This window comes from Neomonachus schauinslandi, chromosome 6 (assembly GCF_002201575.2).
Source record: "Neomonachus schauinslandi chromosome 6, ASM220157v2, whole genome shotgun sequence".
In the NCBI taxonomy this organism is placed as follows: domain Eukaryota; kingdom Metazoa; phylum Chordata; class Mammalia; order Carnivora; family Phocidae; genus Neomonachus; species Neomonachus schauinslandi.
This window is the reverse complement of record NC_058408.1, coordinates 39329715-39348023: the sequence shown is the minus strand read 5'-3', so window position 1 is coordinate 39348023 and position 18309 is coordinate 39329715.

The window sequence follows — 18309 nt, the reverse complement described above, 5'->3', positions numbered from 1 at the left end:
CTGTCACCAACATCTACAAATTTGCCCAAATCTACACCCATTCTTCTCTCCACTTTTCTTGCTACAACCACAGGAAGCATATTTCTGACTCAAAAGTTCTGTGTTCTGGAGCCCCTTGTGTCTCAGGAACTCCGCTCTGAGTTGTAAACAAGAATCTTCCATTGCTCCTACCTTCCTGAGTTTTCCTCGTAGCACTTAACACTGCTCGCATCTTTCCCTTGAAGAAGAAATACTTTCTCAAGCTACACTCTGTCCAGTCATCATATCTCTCATTACACTGCATTTCCTTTTTAGATTTGATTAAATAAGTTCCCAACCTCTTTTTAATCAATTATCTCCCTCCCCCAAACATGAAAGTTCTTTCTATAAATGAAGTCTATCTCTCTGAATCATGAAGACAGTATAACCTATTATTTGAGGCAGCAATTTATTTTTTATGATTTCATAATAATGTTTCAGCTAAGTGAAGACTTAAACCATTTTACAATTTTATGTGACTCTATCTAATTACAAGACTGTCTCTCTCACTACAATGTCGGTTCCAGGAGGAAGGAGCACTATCTGGGTGGTGGCTCTGCTGGTTGTTGAGGCTGTTATTTTGGTTGGTTTGTTTTGGTTCAGTTTGTTTTAGAGGCTATTGTTGTAGTTAGTATTAGGTGGCATATATTTTTCCATCTTCTTATTTGCAACATTTCTGTGTCTATATGCTTTAGATCCTTCTCTTGCAAGTAGCACATGATTTTATTTTGTTTTTATCCATTATGAATATCTAGACCTAATTTTTTAAGTTTTTACTGAGATATAATTCATATAAAATACACTAATTTTAGGTTTATAGTGCAATGGATTTTGAAAAATATATGCACCCCCTAAGCAACATCAAAATCAAAATATAAATAATCCTTCATACTAGAAGCTTTCCTTGTGCCCCTTTCCAGTTACCTACTGCCCAAAAGTCCAAAACACACTCCAACCACTGATCTGTTTTCTGTCACTATACATTGAATATATATATATATTTTAGAGCTTCATATAACTGGAATTACATAATGTATACTCTTTTGTATCTGGCTTCTTTTGCTCAGCATAATGTTTTTGAGACTCCTCCTTACTGTACTTATATTTACCTATCTTATAAATTTTTAGTAATATTTCTCTTCATGGATATATAATTGGTTTATCCATTCGCTTGTTGATTGACATTTGTGTTGTTTCCTGTTTGGAACTATTATGAATAAAGCTTCTATATTTTTGCATACAAACTTTCACATGACATATGTTTTCATTTCTCCTGTAAAATACACGAGTGAAATTACTGCATCAAATAGTAAGTGAATGCTTAAGTTTTTAAGCAATGCCTAAAATCTTTCCCAAAGTGGTTGTATATTTTACAGTGCATGAGTGTTTGATCTGATACACATCTCACCAATACTTGGTATTGGCAGTCTTTAATTTTTTTTTTAAAGAGACTTTATTATTTTACTTTTACACTAGCAACATGAGGATTCAAATTTTACAGCATCCTTGCCAACATTTGTTACTGTTTATCTTTTTTTAAATTTTATTTTATTATGTTATGTTTATCACCATACATCATTAGTTTTTGATGTAGTGTTCCATGATTCAATGTTTGCGTATAACATCCAGTGCTCCATTCAATACGTGCCCTCTTTAATACCCATCACCAGGCTAACCCATCCCCCCACCCCACCCCCCCTAGAACCCTCAGTTTGTTTCTCAGAGTACATAGTCTCTCATGGTTCATCTCCCCCTACGATTCCCCGCTTCATTTTTCCCTTCCTACTTTTTTTTTTTTTTAACATATAATGTATTATTTGTTTCAGAGGTCCAGGTCTGTGATTCAACAGTCTTGCACAATTCACAGCGCTCACCATAGCACATACCCTCCCCAATGTCTATCACCCAGCCACCCCATCCCTCCCACCCCCCACCACTCCAGCAACCCTCAGTTTGTTTCCTGAGATTAAGAATTTCTCATATCAGTGAGATCATATGATACTTGTCTTTCTCTGATTGACTTATTTCGCTTAGCATAATACACTCTAGTCCCATCCATGTCGTTGCAAATGGCAAGATTTCGGGGGTTTTTGATGGCTGCATAATATTCCAGTGTGTGTGTGTGTGTGTGTGTGTGTGTGTGTGTGTGTGTATACACCACATCTTCTTTATCCATTCATCTATTGATGGACATCTTGGCTCTTTCCATAGTTTGGCTATTGTGGACATTGCTGCTATAAACATTTGGGTGCACGTACCCCTTCGGATCACTACATTTGTATCTTTGGGTGAAACACCCAGTAGTACAATTGCTGGGTCATAGGGTAGCTCTATTTTCAACTTTTTGAGGAACATCCATACTGTTTTCCAGAGTGGCTGCACCAGCTTGCATTCCCACCAACAATGTAGGAAGGTTCCCCTTTCTCTGAATCCTCGCCAACATCTGTCGTTTCCTGACTTGTTAATTTTAGCCATTCTGACTGCTGTGAGGTGGTATCTCATTGAGGTTTTGATTTGGATTTCCCTGATGCCAAGCGATGTTGAGCACTTTTTCATGTGTCTGTTGGCCATTTGGATGTCTTCTTTGGAAAAATGTCTGTTCATGTCTTCTGCCCATTTCTTGATTGGATCATTTGTTCTTTTGGGTGTTGAGTTTGATAAGTTCTTTATAGATTTTGGATACTAATCCTTTATCTGATATGTCATTTGCAAATATCTTCTCCCATTCTGTTGGTTGTCTTTTGGTTTTGTTGACTGTTTCCTTTGCTGTGTGAAAGCTTTTTATCTTGATGAAGTCCCAATAGTTCATTTTTGTCCTTGCTCCCCTTGCCTTTGGCGATGTTTCTAGGAAGAAGTTGCTGCGGCTGAGGTCAAAGAGGTTGCTGCTGTGTTCTCCTCTAGGATTCTGATGGACTCCTGTCTCACATTGAGGTCTTTCAAACATTTTGAATCTATTTTTGTGTGTGGTGTAAGGAAATGTCCAGTTTCATTCTTCTGCATGTGGCTGTCCAATTTTCCCAGCACCATTTGTTGAAGAGACTGTCTTTTTTCCATTGGACATTCTTTCCTGTTTTGTCGAAGATTAGTTGACCATAGAGTTGAGGGTCCATTTCTGGGCTCTCTATTCTGTTCCATTGATCTATTTGTCTGTTTTTGTGCCAGTACCATACTGTCCTTGTAATAGAGCTTGAAGTCCAGAATTGTGATGCCGCCAGCTTTGCTTTTCTTTTTCAACATTCCTCTGGCTATTTGGGGTCTTTTCTGGTTCCAAACAAATTTTAGGATTATTTGTTCCATTTCTTTGAAAAAAAGTTGATGGTATTTTGATAGGGATTGCATTAAATGTGTAGATTGCTCTAGGTAGCTTTGACATCTTCACAATATAGAAATGGAAGGAAAACTTCCAAACTCATTTTATGACGCCAGCATTACCTTGATCCCAAAATCAGACAAAGACCCCATCAAAACAGAGAACTACAGACCAATATCTCTGATGAACATGATGCAAAAATTCTCACCAAAATACTAGCCAATAGGATCCAACAGTACATTAAAAGGATTATTCACCATGACCAAGTGGGATTTATTCCTGGGCTGCAAGGTTGGTTCAAATCAATCAATGTGATACAATACATTAATAAAAGAAAGAACAAGAATCATATGATTCTCTCAATAGACACAGAAAAAGCATTTGACAAAGTACATCATCCTTTCTTTATTAAAACTCTTCAGAGTATAGGGATAGAGGGTACATACCTCAATATCATAAAAGCCATCTATGAAAAACCTACAGCGAATATCATTCTCAATGGGGAAAAATTGAGAGCTTTCCCCCTAAGGTCAGGAACATGGCAGGGATGTCCACTATCATCATTGCTATTCAACATAGTACTAGAAGTCCTAGCCACAGCAATCAGACAACAAAAAGAAATCAAAGGCATCCAAATCGGCAAAGAAGAAGTCTAACTCTCACTCTTTGCAGATGATATGATACTTTATGTGGAAAACCCCAAAGACTCCACCCCAAAACTGCTAGAACTAATACAGGAATTCAGTAAAGTGGCAGGATATAAAATCAGTGCACAGAAATCAGTGGCATTCCTATACACCACCAACAAGACAGAAGAAAGAGAAATTAAGGAGTCGATCCCATTTACAATTGCACCCAAAACCATAAGATATCTAGGAATAAATCTAACCAAAGAGGCAAAGAATCTGTACTCAGAAAACTATAAAATACTCATGAAAGAAATTGAGGAAGACACAAAGAAATGGAAAAACGTTCCATGCTCATGGATTGGCAGTCTTTAATTTATGCCATTCTACTTGGTGTGAATGTTAGCTCACAGTGGATTTAATTTTAATTTCACTGATGACTAATACGTTGACCATCTTTTGATGTGCTTATTACCTCAGTGTATGTCTTCTTTTGTGAAGTGTCTCTTAAAATATTTTGCCTATGTTTTTTATTGAGTTGTTGGTCTTCTTCCTATGATTTCTCATATATTCTGGACACAAAGCCTTTGTCAGATACATGTTTTGCAAACATTTTCTCCAAATGTGTTGTTTGTCTTTTCAACTTCTTAATATTACTGCTTTTCAAAAAGCAGAAACTTTTGATTTTGATAGAATCAATTTAATTTTCTCTTTCATAGGTCATAGTTTTTTGAGTCTTATCTAAGAAATGTTATATTCATCCGTAAGTATTTCCTTTTTTGCATGCTACTGTAAGTGGATTTCTAAAATTTTTAGTTTCTAGTATGTTGTTGCTTGTATAAAGAAATCAAGTATTTTTATAAAATGACCTTGTATCTTGCAGACTTGCTAACCTCTCTTGTATTGGCTAGGATTGCTATAACAAAGCATCACAAACAGGATAGCTTAAACAACAGAAACTTCTTTTTTTTTTTTTTTTAAGATTTTATTTTTATTTATTTGAGAGAGAGAGAATGAGAGACAGAGAGCACGAGAGGGAAGAGGGCAGAGGGAGAAGCAGACCCCCCGCCGAGCAGGGAGCCCCATGCGGGACTCGATCCCAGGACTCCAGGATCATGACCTGAGCCGAAGGCAGTCGCTCAACCAACTGAGCCACCCAGGCGCCCAAACAACAGAAACTTCTTAAGGCTAGAAGTCCAAAACCAATGTGTTGTCAGGATTGAGTCCCTCTGAAGGCAATAAGGGAAGAATCTGTCCCGGGCCTTTCTCTTTGGCTTGTCTTCATGCTCACATGGCATTCTCCCTATATGCATGGCAACTCCAAATTCCCACTTTCCATGAAGACTTCAGTCATATTAGATTAGAGCCTGCCTTCCTTCAGGCTGCTATCATAAATTACCGTAGACTGGGTGGCTTAAATGACAGAAATTTATTTCTCACAATTCTGAAGCCTAGGAAGTTTGGAATCAGGTGTGCCAGCATGTTTGGGTTCTGGCAAGAGACCTTTTCCTCACCAGATGGCCATCTTCTTCCCTCCTTACAGGGGCAGAGCAGAGAGGAAACGGAAGATCTCTGGTGTCTCTTCATATAAAGGCACTAATATCATTCACAAAGATTCCACCCTCATGACCTAGTTACCTTGCAAAGGCCTCACCTCCTGATACTATCACCCTGAGGGGTTAGAATGTCAACATATGAATTTGGGGAGGCCATAAACATTCAGTCTATAACAGGCCCCAACCTGTTGACCTCATTCTAACTCTGCAAAGACCCTGTCTCCAAATAAAGTCACAATCTGAGGTAGTAGGAATTAGGATTTCAACATATGAATTGGCGAGTGGAGTGCAAGTTAACTCATAACATCTCTTAATAGTTCTAGTAGCTTTTTTGTACATTACTATTTTCTATACATGTTCTCTGTGAATCAACATGGTTTTACTTTTTCATTTCCAGTCTATGCTTTCTATTTATTTTTCTTCCCTTCCTTAGTCCACTGGTTATGACCTCAAGTATGATGTCAGATGGATGTAATAAGAGCGGACATCTTTTTTGTCTTTCTGATCTCAGGAAAAACATTCAGTCTTTCACCATTAAGTATGATGATAGCAGTACGTTTTTATAGATGCCCTTTATCAGACTGAGGAAGTTTCTTTCTGTTTCAGTTTGTTGACAGTTTTTATCATGGTTAGGTATTAGATTTTATCAAATTCTTTTGCTGCACTTATTGAGATGATCCTATGGTAGTTCTCCTTTACTCAGATATCATGGGGATGCATTGTTTGATTTTCAAATGTTAAAGCAACCTTGGATTACTGTTATATGCACCACTTGGCTATGCTATATTATCCTTTTAATATATTGATGAGTATTGCTAATATTTCTCAAAGATTTTTGCAATTATGTGTAGGAGAGATATTGGTTCTTAGTTTTCATCTCGTTATATCATTTTTAAAAGATTTTATTTTTAAGTAATCTCTACACCCATTGTGGGACCCAAACTTACAACCGTAAGATCAAGAGTTGCATGCTGTGCCAACTGAGCCAGCCAGGTGCCCCTTATTTTGTCATATCATTAAGTATGATTAAAACTGCTTGGTTTTGGTATCAGGTTAAATCTGGCCACATAAAATTAGTTGAGAAACATTTCCTCCTCATCTTTCAGGAAGAGTTTATATAATTGGCCTATTTTCAACTTTTTGAGGAACCTCCATACTGTTTTCCAGAGTAGTCTTTCATGCCTGGGCCTGGAGTTTTTTCTATGCAGGTTTCCAATTAGGAAATTAAAATTTTTAATTGAAAAAAGGTTTTTAAAGTGTTCTTTTTTTACTTTATTCAATTTTAATCGTTTGTGTCTTTCAAGGAATTTTTCTGTTTCATCTGGGCTGTCAAAATTACGGGATCATAGTTTTTTGAAATTTCGTATTATCATCCTTTTAGTGGCCTTGTTGTATGTAATTATCTTTTCCCTTTCATTTCTGATGCTAATAATTTGTGTTCTCTCCACCACCCTCTCTCTCATCAATCCAGCTTGAATTTTATTGATATTATTGATCTTTTCAAAGAACCAGCTTTTGATCTTATTGGTTTTTTCTCTAATATTTGTCCATTTTCTGTTTCATTTCTGTTTCATTGATTTCTGCTCTTATCTTTAAGTTTACCTTAAGTGACCTTAAGTTTAATTTTCTCTAACTGCTTAAAGTGAAAGTTTAGATAACTGATTTTAGACCTTTCTTCTTTTGCTAACATAAGCATTTAAAGTTTGTATTAACTTTACCTGATGACACTGAATTTTTTATTTAAATTCAATTAATTAACATATAGTGTATTATTAGTTTCAGAGGTAGAGTTCAATGATTCATCAGTTATGTACAACACCCAGTACTCATTATATCACATGCCCTCCTTAATGCCGGTCACCGAGTTACCCCATCCCCATCCCCTCCAGCAACCCTCAATTTGTTTCCTATGATTAAGAGTCTCATGGTTGGTCTCCCTCTCTGATTTCATCTTATTTTATTTTTTTCCTCTCTCCCCTATGCTCCTCTGTTTTGTTTCTTAAATTCCATATATGAGTGAAATCATATGATAATTTTCTTTACCTGATTGACTTATTTCACTTAGCATAATACCTTCTAGTTCCATTCACATCATTGCAAATGGCAAGATTTCATTTTTTGATGGCTGCGTAATATCCCATTGTGTGTGTGTGTGTGTGTATATATATATATACATATATATATATATCTCACATCTTCTCTATCTGTTCATCTGTTGATGGACATCTGGGCTCTTTCCAGAGTTTGGCTATTGTGGACATTGCTGCAATAAACACTGGGGTGCACATGCCCCTTCAGATCCCTACATTTGTATCTTTGGGGTAAGTACCCAGTAGTGTGATTGCTGGATTGTAGGGTGGCTCTATTTTCAACTTTTTGAGGAACCTCCATACTGTTTTCCAGAGTGGCTGCACCAGCTTGCATTCCCACCAACAGTGTAAGAGGGCTCCCCTTTCTCTGCATCCTCGCCAACATCTATGATTTCCTGACTTGTTAATATTAGCCATTCTGACCTGTGTGAGGTGGTATCTCATTGTGGTTTGATTTGTATTTCCCCGGTGATGCATGATGTGGAACACTTTTTTATGTGCCTGTTGGCCATTTGGATGTCTTCTTTGGAGAAATGGATGACACAAATTTTGTTTGTCTTTTCATTTTCATTCAGTTCAAGTATTTTCTAATTTCCCTTATGATTTTGTATTTCACCTGTGGGTTATTTAGAAGTATATTGTTTATCAAATATTTCCAGATTTTCTAGCTATATTTCCATTATAGATATAGAAACAACCAGCTTCTTGGTGGCAAGTCAATGTTGCACTGGAACCCTTCCAACTCCACTCTGAAGGAATCAATACCTACTCTGGATGTGGGTTTATCTTTTCTTTTTAAGAGCCTCTGCCAGCTCTCCTATGTGAGCGCTTACAGAATAGCTGATTTACAGTCATGTGCTCTTGCATGAAATTGCTTTAGACCAGAGGGCCCACTGAGAAATATGTATGTGACCACAGGATTGCTGGTTCTACCGTATCTTGCCTATTTCCTGGAAGTAGCTGGTCTGATGCTGTTATGGGTTGAAGAGTGTCCCCCATAATTTCACATGTTGAAGTCCTAATCCCTGGCACCTCAGAATGGGACCTTGACTGGAAACAGGGTTGTTTTGGATATAAGCAGTTAACATGAGGTCTTTAGGGTGAGCCCTAATCCAATAGGATAATGTCCTTATAAAAAGGGGATATTTGGACCCGGAAACAGAGACACGGGGAGAATGTCAAGAGAAGAATGGAGTTGCCACAAGCCAAGGGATACCAAGGAGTGCTAGCCAACTACCTGAAGCTGGGAGAGAGGCAGAGAACAGGTTCTCCCTCACAGCCCTCAGAAGGAACCAGTCCTGCCAACACTGTGATCTCAGACTTTAAGCCTCTAGAGCTGAGAGACAATAAATGTCTATTGTTTGAAGCCACTTGGTTTTGGTACTTTGTGACAGTTGCCCTAGGAAACTAATACAGATACCACATTGGAATAGCCTGTTAGGGGCTAGTTTAGGCATAGCCTCCAGTAAAGTTAGGGAAACATCCTCCATAATGCACTATCTGTATTGAGCCCATATAGTAAGTTATGTCCTCAATAGCTAGAATATCCAGGTCCAGATTCTAAGGTATGGAACAAAAGTTAGCCCTTCTCACTATCACTCCCAATAACCCATATGTGCTTCCCATTCTACTTTGGACCCTACTGGGTAAAGTGGAGAGTGGGGAACACTACTCCTAGTGACACAAAAGGGTCCCACAAACCCTGAAGCTACAAGTGGTCTTTGGTTTTGTTTGTTTGTTTGTTTGTTTGTTTGTTTATGTGATTGAAACCAGCAGGCAAAGAAAGGAATTATAATACTAGTGAGGCTAATCAACCCAGATTATTGTGAGAAACTAGGCCTGCTGTTACATAAAAGGGGCAGGAAGACTATGTCTAGAACTCAGAGGAATCACTGGAGGTATACCTATGGGCCTTTATGTCTGATAATAACAGTGAACAAGTAATTGCAGCCACCACAGTCCAACAAGGGCAAGGCAACCAAAGGCCTGATCACTCTGAGATGAAATTCTGGAATACCCGCACCAGGCAAATAAATTAGATCAGTTGATACTGGCCAAGAATGGAAAAATCTAGAATGGATGGTAGAGCACAGAGTTAATGAATATCAGTCATGGCCTTGGGACCAGCCGTAATAGCAGGAACCACTGTGGCTCATTCTACTAATTCTGTACAAAGTCTTTAGAGATTGTGGCCACCACTTGAAGGTACAATTTCAGAGTAAACTTAATATGGGGACAAGTGGATCTCAGCAGAGTAAGGTGTGGTCATAGCAAGTACTTTTAGGACATCCCCTTGGATTTTAGCCACAGCTATAGAAGATAGTTCTGTGTGTGCTCAGACTAATTCCACCCCAAGCACAAGCCACAGGTCACCCCACTTCTCTGATCCAGGGATTTCTCTGGAGCTAAGGGAGCCTGCTAACCCACTCCCCAAGCACAGCCTGGAAATATAGGGATAATTATAGTTTCCAGAGACAATCCTCATTGAATGTGGTCAGGAACCAGTGGATAGATGGCTGAGCATTTCATCTTTCACATATGTGATTCTGAAAGATGGAGGAAAAACCAAGCCCTTGGCCCTGCAGTGACAATTGGGAAATCACACCCTTCCCCTGACTTTTCCTTTTTCCCTGTCTCACTCTCCCTAGTCCCCACTTGGCTTCCTGGAGTTATCACACAAATAAACTCCTTTCATCCTAGTCTTTGTCTTAGTCTCTGCTTTGAGGAGAAACCAAACTAAATGGAAGGTGTCATATATATGATTTAGTATTTTCAACAAATGAAAAATCCATCTCAGTTTCTCAAATGTTTCAAAAGCTTCCATTATGTAGATGGAACCTCAGTTACCTCATGTGTGAAATTAGAAGTGTGATCATAATAGATTTGCCTGGTTCTGATAGTTTTAGACCAGGCATTTCTGGGAGATAAGGGTCATGCTTTCATGCTTGTTTTGTGCATATCTAGATTTCTTTTGACTACAGAATCATGAATTTAACACATTCTTTGGGACAAAAATTAATTTTCAAAGCTCCATATGAGGGGATTTTTGATCCCTCTAGGAAAGAAAGGCCTGAGGATAAATATTACATATTCAACGTATTAGTATGATTTTAAAAATTGATTACAAAAAATAAATATTCAACATCTTGGTATGTTTTAAGTACATTGATTACAAACCATATGGGCACTACTCAGTGATCTGAACTGAATTAAAGCCCAAGAAAAATTAAAAAGCGTTTTCTATTTCCACCACTAGGTGATTCCCTATACCTTAAAAAATCTTTAAAAATAACTACGTCCCACATACCCTAACACACTACGTTCTCTTTTCTATCTCCCTCAGTCCATTCCCCCTATGTATCTAATGTTCTTGTTTACTCCTGTTTTAAGCTAACATTTCCTTGTTTAGAGGAAAATAACAGAAAAAATAATGGCCCGTAATTATTAACAAAATAATAAAATAACACATGCACATGATAAGAAATTCCAAACATTCAAAAAAGATGTGAAAGATGAATTTAAGAAACTAGAATGAACATTAGACATCCACTAGACTAAAATCCTCATTTTGTAGCTGAGAACAGTGAGATTAAGATAGTTCTAAAAATTCACACAAAAAAATGCAAATACAGAAAATAGTTTAAACAGATAAAACCTCATCATCCTGGAATCAATTACCTTATAGAAATTAGAAACACATCTTATGACTCTTGCAATTATTATGAATAAAGCGAAATAATTTACATATTTAAAAAATTTCAGTAGCGTTTCATTTAAAAAAATGCTTACCTAGTGCTTATTTCTTCCAAACTATTAAAATCAATGTTCATTATATTTTCTATTCTTTGGCTGGAAACCTGATCCTCAAAGAAAGAATGTGGCTGTTATTACAGGTCCAAGTTTCCAAAAAGACAATGATACAGCCAAAAATAAATCTCCCAACTTGCAAGACAAGTTTGCCAAAGGAGATGACAGTATTTATCATCACGTGACTGAATTTAAGTTCAATTTGTCTCTAGCTCACTTTCAATAACAGTTTTGATCCAGGTGTTAGATTAACCATGCAGTAAAGTGCATAATTCTCCTGATCTCTATAATCAGTGGCTTTGACACCTTGAAATAAAAGGTGAAGGAATTTTCTAAACCAGGAATAAAACGTTAGTATCCCTAGGAATACCATGGAAAGTTTTTCTAAAATGCAAAAAAAAAAAAGTTTAAGATTTTATTTTTTGACAGAGAGAGAGAGAGAGGGATCACAAGTAGGCAGAGCGGCAGGCAGAGGGAGAGGGAGAAGCAGACTCCCCGCTGAGCAGAGAGCCCAACACGGGGCTCAATCCCAGGACCCTGGGATCGTGTCCTGAGTCAAAGGCAGACACTTAACCAACCGAGCCACCCAGATGCCCCTAAAATGAAAAATTTGAGGTTATATCTAGTTCTGATTTAATAGGTATAAGAGGGAGTACAGAAATTCACTTTAGGAAGCACCCCTGTGGTCAATAGATAAAAGTGAATGTACTTCCTGGTTTACTTCTATTGTGCTGCCATCCCTCTGATTTAACATGTGTCCGAGTTGTCCTTGTTATTGTTGCTTTTAATGAGATATTATTATTAACAGGTGTGTTAGAATAAACCCGGATGGGTTTGGTAGATCACTTTGTACTTCCATATTCTACCATGGTCTTCTCTAGGAATGTGTGATATATATGTGCAATAAACAGGGTTCAACATGTAACAAGAGGTTAAATCTGAACTATCAGTGCTAACTCCTCTCACTTTTTCAAAAACTATCTTGACACAGTGAACCAACTCCACTACTTTAAAGGTAGCATACATAAGCGAAAGAAGTCAATCAGAGAAAGACAAGTATCATATGATCTCACTGATATGAGGAATTCCTAATCTCAGGAAACAAACTGAGAGTTGCTGGAGTGGTGGGGGGTGGGAGGGATGGGGTGGCTGGGTGATAGACCTTGGGGAGGGTATGTGCTATGGTGAGTGCTGTGAATTGTGCAAGACTGTTGAATCTCAGATCTGTACCTCTGAAACAAATAATACAGTATATGTTAAAAAAAAAAGAAGAAGATAGCAGGAAGGGAAAAATGAAGGGGGGCAAATTGAAGGGGGAGACAAACCATCAGAGACTTATACGCAAACAATCATGGCTTATACGCAAACAATCATGGAACACTACACCAAAAACTAATGATGTAATGAATGGTGACTAACATAATAAAATAAAATTTAAAAAAATAATTAAAAAAATAAAGGTAGCATACAGGATGGTGGCTGATAAAGAGTGGTTGCATACAGGTGGCATTGGACAGCTTCCGGTCCCGGGATTGGGAGAAATGCTTGTTGCTGCTGCCCCTAGTGGCCATCTGGGGTATGAGTCAGTTGTGCCTTCGTCAAGAGTCAGGCCTGGGAGATGATGAAGCCATTAATTAGGCTGCCAGTAGGCCAGTGGGTGGGATCACCGTGGAATGTAAGAAATGAGAAATTTGGTGAATATGAGATAGATGTGGAAGTAGGGGTTAAGCATGCTTGCCAAAGGGCTTATATAGAGTGGTGTGAACAATCCTGCTAAAATAGTTTTGTAATATACTAGATAGTGTAAATCTACAAGTCTTTATTTATTGTTTGGTAATACTTCTTAAAGATTTTGCAGTGAACCCTCTTAGCAGCAATGAACCAAGAAACAAAGCAAACGTGTGTTTAGTGAAAAAATTAAGTACAGAATTCTCTTTTCAGTGATGTTGATGAGGCATCTATAATGTACCTGAAATGTTTGCCCAATTACTATCCACCATGAAACCTGTAGTAATGAAAACTAGAAAAAAAAAATGAATGTGCTGTAGAGGCCCCAGGATTTACTTTAAACGTGATACATTATTTTAAGATTTTCTTGGACAAATATGAAATATGAAGCAATAGCTGTTAATGTGTTTGGTTTAATTAACAGAAGAACTCTGTAGACAGCTAAATGACTCTTATGTGTCAACAGATGCTTCAAATTACAAATTGATTAATTTCAGTAAGCGTTCAATTTTTTTCATGAAATTCATGGAATCAAAGTAAAAAAAAGTTCATCTGGCCATATTGTAAATATGTAAAATACTGTAAATTCAATGAAAAAGTTGAACTTTGAAGATAAAATTGTTTTGTGAGTATCATAAATACAAATTCTGCATACATTCTATCTTTTGTCAATAAATTTCATGCTAAATAAGATGTCTATAAAGCAGAAATATCCCATGAAGCTTTTAGAGGATTGTGGTTATTAAAAAACAAAATTTAGACGGGGGGCGGCACGGAGGGGGCGGCGCGGCGGGGGCGGCGGGGCCAGCCTTCACAAACGAGCTTTAACTTGGTCCCAGGCGTGGAGACGGCTGCCCGACGGCATCTCAGTTCTTAACAAATAAACAGTATTGAGTCGACAGGTTAAAATAAAACAGAAAAAAAAAAAAAACCAAGGAACTATCGAAATTTATCCTAGAAAAGCAAGGAAAGAATTGAATAAACAATGAGAACTTCATCAATTTACAAGATTTAATTTTGAAATTCTATAATTGTGCCTTGAGTATCCCGACTTGTGGAATAATCTTTTGATGGAGCTCCTTGTTTTATTTCATAAATGTATATTCTGTGCTAGAATGGAATGAAATCATAAAAGCTAACAATTATGAAGCATCAACATTATATAAAATATTTTAAAGTATAAAGAGAGACAACTTAGTGACAAGTTTTGTCTTATAAAAGTATTTGCTAAAGAAATCTACTCTGAAAAAAAGCAAACAGAAGTCATCTGTGAAAATACCTTGGCTGAAATACTTACACATTTCAGAATAAAGAGAATAGAATCGAGAATTTCCTCCATTTAGCAGAATTTGTTCTGAACTTACTATTTGTTCTCATTGAAAATACTGTGGACTACAGAGGGGTGAACTGGTAAGGAATGTGGCAAATTTGTTTTAAAAATACATCTATAATAAGACCATACTGAAAAAATACATTCTTCAGAAATATCTCAATATTTCTGGGTATTAGCAAATGATAAAGCTAAGAAACTAGATAAAGTATATGAATATATACCAACAACAATATCCTGCTTAGGCTACTTTTAATATTCTGATAATCAACATAAATGTTTCAAAATTTTTATTTTAATATACATAGATATATACATTTTTAAGAAATAATTCTTTTGGGGCGCCTGGGTGGCTCAGTTGGTTAAGCAACTGCCTTCGGCTCAGGTCATGATCCTGGAGTCCCGGGATCGAGTCCCACATCGGGCTCCCTGCTCAGCGGGGGGTCTGCTTCTCCCTCTGACCCTCTTCCTTCTCGTGCTCTCTGTCTCTCATTCTCTCTCTCAAATAAATAAATAAAATCTTTAAAAAAAAAAGAAATAATTCTTTTTTGAAAAGATCCAACAATATGAAAAACCAATTTGTTGGCAAATATATATGTTACAATTATACATTTTAAATAATTTTAGTCCCCCTTTTATTCTCAAAAATATCTTAACTGGGCAGCTAAATTGTATAGTCACTCTATTTTAAACCTGAACTAGAGAAACAGTTAAGTCATTCATGCCCTAAATTGGTGAGAATAGCTTTGGAATATTTTTAAATGGATTTGGATGGAGGTTCTTTCGTTTTTATTTTAGGGTATAGGACATGGAAAAAAATACCTGAGAATTTAACATTTTAAAACTGTCTCAGTTGATTCTCAGCAAAAAAAACCCTACAGACGAAGGTCACATAGGTTTAGCTTGCTGAATTTCAAGGAGCAGTACGGATGACCAACATGACCAAATGCCCAGGAGGGAGGGGTGTCAGGGAGGTGGGACTTTCAGTGCTAAAACCATGGCAGTCTCAGCCAAGCCTAACTTTTTTGGTGGTCTCCCAACAGCTATTACATGTTCAGACCCCAGTGTGTTTAGGTGAGGCCTGGTTGTCATGTGGAGAAGGGAAATCAGAAATACTGAGCCTCTGAGCCATGGTTTCAGTAAAGGTGCTCTTTACCTTTAGTATATCACAAACTGAATTGCAACTTTCATGGCTCCCTTATATTCCAGTCCTCCCTTCTCAAACCAGAAAAACCCTAGACAAATATCTTGTGATGATTCCCTTCCTTTCCCTTACCCACCGGGGGTAAACTTCTTTACACTGCTAACCCTTCCCAATTCCTAACTAACCTCCACACTTCACAACCCTGAAACTACTACTGCTTTTGAGAGTAAATGCAATATTTGAACAGCATCTGAGGCCTGCCTGACTTTACCAGAATCCAGTGCCCTAGGTATCCACCAAAAAAAGCTGAGTATCAAACCCTTAAAGCCTTCTTCACTGCCGGGTGCCTAGTATGCTTTCAATAAATACATGTCGAATCTGTGAATGATAGATCCAAAGGCCCCTATTCAAATAAGGGAAACTCATCCAACAGTACTATCCCAGGCATCTGGTGAAAGAAAGACTTCAGGAGAGGAGGGGAGAGAAACAGCTGGAGAATAACCACTTGGCTTTTGCCTCATCTAAAAGCTCAGTGGATGAGGCAGAGTGCAAATAAACCAGATAGACTGAGTAAAACTGTTTGTTCCTGTCTCCTTTGTCTCCCAGAGGTTGGAGAAGGAGTAGCTGCTGAAGGGACCTAACTTTTCCCTCTTGGCTAGTATCAGCTAGCTAGATACTTGGGAGAGAAAGCGTATCCAAAATTACCCTTATATTTTGAGAATTTACTTCGGAGATCTTAGAACCAGAAAACAGGAACACTTGACTATTTAGAAAACAGGTAACCAACACTTTTCAGATTTGCATACGATTCTTTAATTACCAGGAGAAAAGGTATTATTTCATGAAAAAGTCAAATTGGACAGAAAACGTATTCTGGGTGTATAAAGGTGCCCCGTTGACCACAGCAACTGGAGGGTGTGTTCCTTGTCGTCTGGATTCCCAGGCTGTGTGATAACCAGGAGACAGCCCAGTGCAGGGGTGTACGTGGCCAATGGAAGAACACCTCCCAGCACCACCACTATGGCTGTGAGGCATTGGGCAAATGCAAATTACTCTCTTCACCCTTATCCACCTACTAGGGTTCTTATGAGAATTAAGGGGATCATCTGTGTAAAGCTCTTAGCAGCATGCCACATGGTAAGTTTTGAAAAGATAGTTATTGGTGGGGCGCCTGGGTGGCTCAGTGGTTAAGCATCTGTCTTTGGCTCAGGTCAAGATCTCAGGGTCCTGGGATTGAGACCTGAATCGGGCTCCCTGCTCAGCAGGGAGTCTGCTTCTCCCTCTCTCTCTGCCCCTCTCCTCCCCCCCCCCCAGCTCATGCTCTCTCTCTCTCTCTCAAATAAACCAATAAAATCTTTTTAAAAAGATAGCTATTGGTACTCACTGTTCTGGGTAGGCTGTCACCTAATCATCTGTAATTTCTATTGGGAGAAAGAAGGTGATTTTTACACCTCATAGCAAGTTTATTAGGTGTTATTAATCACAGGGTTACCTGTGTATGCCTCTTAAGCCAGGAAATATAGATTAGAATTTAGTTTAGAGGCTTTAATCCCCAAGCCCACCTGAATCAAAACACCAGAATTCTTTGTTTGAGTTTAATAGACCATTTATGCTTGTGGATGGCTACACCAGATCAGAGCTCATGACTTCACTTGCCCAGGGGTGCCATGTCAGGGAAGGTGCATTTGATGGGAATCTTGAGGATGACTAGGAACACCCAAGGTGGTCTTCCTACTAAGACGAGCTAATCTAAAGAATTGCTTTAATAGGCTTCTAAGTTGCTAATGATCGCACAGTCCTAAGTGGTGTGATCTAACGAGAAAGGTGAATCGCCTATGTCATTACCGCTAAGTGGCATTACTTTAACAAAACTGGCAGATCTTCACTTTCCCAGTGTTCTCCTTGGTGCAAGAAACTGGGTGCTGGCTTAATAACCTGAGGCCATAAAGTACTATAACATGTTAGCTCATGATGGGTGGCAACAGGTTTGTTTTTCATGATTATGTGATCTGAATTCCTTTTCCAAGAAAGGATTTGGAAATGAACTATTAAATTGGATTGCCAGCAAGCATATAGTCTAAATGCACATATATGTTAACCATGACAAACTTGGATCCTTCTCAAACTGTCCCCTCAACCCCATACAAATCTGTAAACTATAAATGAAGGGTGACCCATGAGAAAGGTTCTCCAATAGCTAGCTGAGGTTTCCATAAGGCATTAAAATGACTACTAAGGATTTTTAGGGAGGGTATTTGATCTGCTCAGTCTTAAATAGCAACCTAATCAGGCAGGCAATCTGGGCACTTGGTACACAAGTACCCATATTAAATTTGCTTTAAAGACTAATATGGTGTTGAAACATCGTGTAAAGAGTGCCTACTAGAGTAGGTTCAAAGACTTTAGGTGCTAGTTGGGTATTTATTGACTAGAATGCTATTTAGAAGAGCGTTCACATTGTTCTTAACTCTCAGGACAAAGCTTAAAACCACAGCAAGTAACTGCTTGGGGTTTTGCATTCCACAGTCTTGGACTAAGAGCAAGCTTCCTGTTCCCTCTTGGCTGGCAGACCCGAAGGCCAGACGATGAATGGTTTGATTCTTGTAGTTGGAGAATCTGCTCTGGCTTTCAGCCCTTAAGGTTCTTGGTGCCAGACCAGGTGTTATTATTTTTTTAGGTTCCTCCTAGAGATTTGGATTT